The following is a 7,556-nucleotide window of genomic DNA, read 5'->3' as shown; positions in this document are numbered from 1 at the left end:
ATTAGCGTCACATAAAATCACCAATATTCATCCAATTGACCTGAAATTTCAATTTACGATTTGAGTTTTGTCATCAAATTTCGACAAAGCTTTATTATGATAATATGGATTTGGTCAAAATTTAAAGGTCAGCGTCACCTAAAATCATCAATTTTCATTCAATTTACCTGAAATCGAAATTTACCATTTGAGTTTTGTCATCAAATTTTCAACAAAGCTATATTATGAGAATATGGAGAAGCCAAATTAATAATTTGCTTAAAAGGTCAAAGGTCAATATCACATAAAATCGTCATTTTTCATCCAATTGACCTGAAATTTTAAGAATTTGCATCTTGGGCCACTGGATTGGTTCACCAATCAAAAGCTAGAAGCTGATTGTTTTGTTTTTTTCAGATCAAAAGGTCAAAGGTCATGGTGGTATAAAATCGCCAATTTTCACCCAATGATCCCCCTCATGGCCGTATCCACAGTAAAATCGCCAATTTTCACCCAATTGACCTGAAATTTTAAGAATTTGCATATTGGGTCACTGAATTGGTTCACCAATCAAAAGCTAGAAGCCGATTGTTGTTTTTAGATCAAAAGGTCAAGGTTGCATAAAATCGCCAATTATCACCGAATTGACCTGAAATTTTAAGAATTTGCATATTGGGTCACTGAATTGGTTCACTAATCAAAATCTAGAAGTTGATTTTTTTTTTAGATCTAAAGCTCAAAGTTCAAAGCTGCATTAAATCATTAATTTTCATTTTGTATTTTTTTCAAACTGTTTTCGTTAATTTGAGCATATGGAAGAAGAATAAGACGACGTCCGAATACAAACGGACGCATGGACGGGCTTTGCATTTTCAGATGCTTTCTAGTTGTGTTTGTTTTCATATAAAAGTCCCTTCAAGGTGAATACTTGTTCATTTGAGCAGTGAGCAGAATGAATGCATTCGTCTTAATGGGATTCATAATTGTTTTTGTGATACATGAAATGAAGTAGGGGTGTCAGGGAAAGGGTTTGGGGTCTTTGCTGCATTGCATTGTCCATCTTGCTTTGTGCATTTCCTAAAGCATGTTCCGCTGCCTTTGGATTCATTGCAGGCCACGGGTTCGGACTGAGAATAATAAACACAAAATGCCCCATGCAGGCCTACATGCCGAGTTGTGGATTTATCCAGAGCATGTGTGCTGTGGCAGCCAATATATACAGGGCCATGGCCGTATCCACAGTCAAGTGATGACATGTATTTATATTACACTCTGCGCAAGGAATTAAGCGGCAAAAGTTTTGAGGCTTATATGTATATTTTTTAATATTATGGTCAAAGTTGGTCAGAGTGTGGTTGTAGAGGGAGGGATCTGTACAGTTCATAAAAACAAATTTGTCAGTTGAAGCCAAAGATCAGTTGTTATGAGAAAACAACATGGCTGTCTGACGTGAGTATGCAAATTGGCAATCACACCAGTCACAGGCAAGTTTACATTGGCAGAGATGGATTTAATAACATGTGTGGCCACCACTGACCCTGATACAAGCTTCTACACATCTGTCATCGAGCATATCAGACCATTGAGTTCTCTCTCTCTCTCTTTGTGTGGGATGTTGCGCCACTCTTCGACCAAGGCCACAATCGCTTGATCAACAGACTGCATGGAGTTGGCGACCCACAAACTCTCCTCCCGAGAGTGTCGTAAACATCCAACATGTTCAGTCTGATTTAAGTTCAGAGATCATGCCAGTGATGTTGTGTTCCTAAAGTGCAGATGTTGACAACATTTGTATAATGTGGACGAGCATTGTCATTCAGGCCAAAAAGACAAGTGTCAACCTTGCTGATGGACTAGATGAATGACAATATGCAAAAATTATGTAATTCCTGTATCCGACACAAGTCATACCTCTCCTCCGAATGATGACAAGTTCAGTTCTTTGGCTAACTCGAATGCCAGCCTCGACCATTATGCTGCCCACACCCAACCGACCACGCTGCCCAGTGACACAACTAGAAAAAAAATTCTCCGCCATGTCTCCAGACTCTAGCATGCCCGTACATGAATTATCGACAGAATCTACAAGGTGAGTCACAACTCCCAGGACACGGTTTTAGCTGCTTATACAAGATTCGTTTATACCTTCTACCAGGGTGAGGCATAAGCCCCAGGAATAATAACATATTACAGCAATAACAGTAATACACAATAACAGGCATAATAATAATAACATATTACAGTAATACAACAATTACAATACCTCCTTAGACATTGAGTGCATCCGTACGACATCCATCGTTGTCACGGCACAAGATAATTTTTCTCCACGTGTGGTGTGATAACCGACGCAAAATACGATGTGTTATGGTGCTAAAATACCACGTGTTATGGTGCTAAAATACCATGTGTTATGATGCTAAAATACCATGTGTAATGGTTTTAAAATACCATGTGTTATGGTGCCAAAATACCATGTGTTATGGTGCTAAAATACCATGTGTTATGGTGCCAAAATACCATGTGTTATGGTGCCAAAATACCATGTTTTATGGTGCCAAAATACCATGTGTTATGGTGCCAAAATACCATGTGTTATGGTGCTAAAATACCATGTGTTATGGTGCTAAAATACCATGTGTTATGGTGCTAAAATACCATGTGTTATTTGGTGCTAAAATACCATGTGTTATGGTGCTAAAATACCATGTGTTATGGTGCTAAAATATCATGTGTTATGGTGCTAAAATACCATGTGTTATGGTGCTAAAATACCATGTGTTATGGTGCTAAAATACCATGTGTTATGGTGCTAATATACCATGTGTTATAGTGCTAAAATACCATGTGTTATGGTGCTAAAATACCACGTGTTATGGTGCTAAAATACCACGTGTTATGGTGCTAAAATACCATGTGTTATGGTGCTAAAATACCATGTGTTATGGTGCTAAAATACCATGTGTTATGGTGCTAAAATACCATGTGTTATGGTGCCAAAATACCATGTGTTATGGTGCTAAAATACCATGTGTTATGGTGCAAAAATACCATGTGTTATTGTGCTAAAATACCATGTGTTATGGTGCTAAAATACCATGTGTTATGGTGCTAAAATACCATGTGTTATGGTGCTAATATACCATGTGTTATAGTGCTAAAATACCATGTGTTATGGTGCTAAAATACCACGTGTTATGGTGCTAAAATACCACGTGTTATGGTGCTAAAATACCATGTGTTATGGTGCTAAAATACCATGTGTTATGGTGCTAAAATACCATGTGTTATGGTGCTAAAATACCATGTGTTATGGTGCTAAAATACCATGTGTTATGGTGCCAAAATACCATGTGTTATGGTGCTAAAATACCATGTGTTATGGTGCAAAAATACCATGTGTTATTGTGCTAAAATACCATGTGTTATGGTGCTAAAATACCATGTGTTATGGTGCTAAAATACCATGTGTTATGGTGCTAAAATACCATGTGTTATGGTGCCAAAATACCATGTGTTATGGTGCCAAAATACCATGTGTTATGGTGCAAAAATACGATGTGTTATGGTGCCAAAATACGATGTGTTGTGGTGCTAAAATACCATGTATTGTGGTGCTAAAATACGATGTTATGTTGCCAAAATACGATGTGTTATGGTGCCAAAATACCATGTGCTATGGTGCCAAAATACCATGTGTTATGGTGCTAAAATACGATGTTATGGTGCCAAAATACCATGTGTTGTGGTGCTAAAATACCATGTGTTATGGTGCTAAAATACCAAGTGTTATGGTGCTAAAATACCATGTGTTATGGTGCTAAAATACCATGTGTTATGGTGCTAAAATACCATGTGTTATGGTGCTAAAATACCACGTGTTATGGTGCTAAAATACCATGTGTTATGGTGCTAAAATACCATGTGTTATGGTGCTAAAATACCATGTGTTATTGTGCTAAAATACCATGTGTTATGGTGCTAAAATACCATGTGTTATGGTGCTAAAATACCACGTGTTATGGTGCTAAAATACCATGTTTTATGGTGCCAAAATACCATGTGTTATGGTGCCAAAATACCATGTGTTATGGTGCTAAAATACCATGTGTTATGGTGCTAAAATACCATGTGTTATGGTGCTAAAATACCATGTGTTATGGTGCCAAAATACCATGTGTTATGGTGCCAAAATACCATGTTTTATGGTGCCAAAATACCATGTGTTATGGTGCCAAAATACCATGTGTTATGGTGCTAAAATACCATGTGTTATGCTGCTAAAATACCATGTGTTATTTGGTGCTAAAATACCATGTGTTATGGTGCTAAAATACCATGTGTTGTGGTGCTAAAATATGTGTTATGGTGCTAAAATACCATGTGTTATGGTGCTAAAATACCATGTGTTATGGTGCTAAAATACCATGTGTTATGGTGCTAAAATACCATGTGTTATGGTGCTAAAATACCATGTGTTATGGTGCTAAAATACCACGTGTTATGGTGCTAAAATACCATGTGTTATGGTGCTAAAATACCATGTGTTATGGTGCTAAAATACCATGTGTTATGGTGCTAAAATACCATGTGTTATGGTGCTAAAATACCATGTGTTATGGTGCTAAAATACCATGTGTTATGGTGCTAAAATACCATGTGTTATGGTGCTAAAATACCATGTGTTATGGTGCTAAAATACCATGTGTTATGGTGCCAAAATACCATGTGTTATGGTGCAAAAATACCATGTGTTATGGTGCCAAAATACGATGTGTTATGGTGCTAAAATAGCATGTATTGTGGTGCTAAAATACCATGTGTTATGGTGCTAAAATACGATGTGTTATGGTGCCAAAATACCATGTGTTATGGTGCCAAAATACCATGTGTTATGGTGCCAAAATACCATGTGTTATGGTGCCAAAATACTATGTGTGATGGTGCCAAAATACGATGTGTTGTGGTGCTAAAATACCATGTGTTATGGTGCTAAAATACGATGTTATGTTGCCAAAATACTATGTGTTATGGTGCCAAAATACCATGTGTTGTGGTGCTAAAATACCATCTGTTATGGTGCTAAAATACGATGTTATGGTGCCAAAATACCATGTGTTATGGTGCCAAAATACCATGTGTTATGGTGCTAAAATACCATGTGTTATGGTGCTAAAATACCATGCGTTATGGTGCTAAAATACCATGTGTTATGGTGCTAAAATACCATGTGTTATGGTGCCAAAATACGATGTGTTGTGGTGCTAAAATACCATGTGTTATGGTGCTAAAATACGATGTGTTATGGTGCTAAAATACGATGTGTTATGTTGCTATAATACCATGTGTTATGCTGCTAAAATACCATGTGTTATGGTGCTAAAATACCACGTGTTATGGTGCTAAAATACCATGTGTTATGGTGCTAAAATACCACGTGTTATGGTGCTAAAATACTATGTTATGGTGCTAAAATACCATGTGTTATGGTGCCAAAATACCATGTTATGGTGCCAAAATACCATGTGTTATGGTGCCAAAATACCATGTGTTATGGTGCCAAAATACCATGTGTTATGGTGCCAAAATACCATGTTTTATGGTGCCAATATACCATGTTATGGTGCCAAAATACCATGTGTTATGGTGCTAAAATACCATGTGTTATGGTGCTAATATACCATGTGTTATCGTGCTAAAATACCATGTGTTATTTGGTGCTAAAATACCATGTGTTATGGTGCTAAAATACCATGTGTTATGGTGCTAAAATATCCTGTGTTATGGTGCTAAAATACCATGTGTTATGGTGCTAAAATACCATGTGTTATGGTGCTAAAATACCATGTGTTATGGTGCTAAAATACCATGTGTTATGGTGCTAAAATACCACGTGTTATGGTGCTAAAATACCATGTGTTATGGTGCTAAAATACCATGTGTTATGGTGCTAAAATACCATGTGTTATGGTGCTAAAATACCATGTGTTATGGTGCTAAAATACCATGTATTATGGTGCTAAAATACCATGTGTTATGGTGCTAAAATACCATGTGTTATGGTGCTAAAATACCATGTGTTATGGTGCTAAAATACCATGTGTTATGGTGCTAAAATACCATGTGTTATGGTGCCAAAATACCATGTGTTATGGTGCAAAAATACCATGTGTTATGGTGCAAAAATACCATGCGTTATGGTGCCAAAATACGATGTGTTATGGTGCTAAAATAGCATGTATTGTGGTGCTAAAATACCATGTGTTATGGTGCTAAAATACGATGTGTTATGGTGCCAAAATACCATGTGTTATGGTGCCAAAATACCATGTGTTATGGTGCCAAAATACTATGTGTTATGGTGCCAAAATACGATGTGTTGTGGTGCTAAAATACCATGTGTTATGGTGCTAAAATACGATTTTATGTTGCCAAAATACTATGTGTTATGGTGCCAAAATACCATGTGTTGTGGTGCTAAAATACCATATGTTATGGTGCTAAAATACGATGTTATGGTGCCAAAATACCATGTGTTATGGTGCCAAAATACCATGTGTTATGGTGCTAAAATACCATGTGTTATGGTGCTAAAATACCATGTGTTATGGTGCTAAAATACCATGTGTTATGGTGCTAAAATACCATGTGTTATGGCGCCAAAATACGATGTGTTGTGGTGCTAAAATACCATGTGTTATGGTGCGAAAATACGATGTGTTATGGTGCTAAAATACGATGTGTTATGTTGCTAAAATACCATGTGTTATGGTGCTAAAATACCATGTGTTATGGTGCTAAAATACCATGTTATGGTGCTAAAATACCATGTGTTATGGTGCCAAAATACCATGTTATGGTGCCAAAATACCATGTGTTATGGTGCCAAAATACCATGTGTTATGGTGCCAAAATACCATGTGTTGTGGTGCTAAAATACCATGTGTTATGGTGCTAAAATACCATGTGTTATGGTGCTAAAATACCATGTGTTATGGTGCTAAAATACCATATGTTATGGTGCTAAAATATCATGTGTTATGGTGCTAAAATACCATGTGTTATGGTGCTAAAATACCATGTGTTATGGTGCTAAAATACCATGTGTTATGGTGCTAAAATACCATGTGTTATGGTGCTAAAATACCATGTGTTATGGTGCTAAAATACCATGTGTTATGGTGCTAAAATACCATGTGTTATGGTGCTAAAATACCACGTGTTATGGTGCTAAAATACCACGTGTTATGGTGCTAAAATACCACGTGTTATGGTGCTAAAATACCATGTGTTATGGTGCTAAAATACCATGTGTTATGGTGCTAAAATACCATGTGTTATGGTGCTAAAATACCTTGTGTTATGGTGCTCAAATACCATGTGTTATGGTGCTAAAATACCATGTATTATGGTGCTCAAATACCATGTGTTATGGTGCCAAAATACCATGTGTTATGGTGCTAAAATACCATGTGTTATGGTGCCAAAATACCATGTGTTATGGTGCCAAAATACCATGTGTTATGGTGCCAAAATACCATGCGTCATGGGGCCAAAATACCCTGTGTTGTGGTGCC

The sequence above is a fragment of the Myxine glutinosa genome, chromosome 1 (genome assembly GCF_964187855.1).
Source record: "Myxine glutinosa chromosome 1, kmMyxGlut1.1, whole genome shotgun sequence".
NCBI classification, from domain to species: Eukaryota; Metazoa; Chordata; class Myxini; order Myxiniformes; family Myxinidae; genus Myxine; species Myxine glutinosa.
This window is presented reverse-complemented; position numbering follows the sequence as displayed.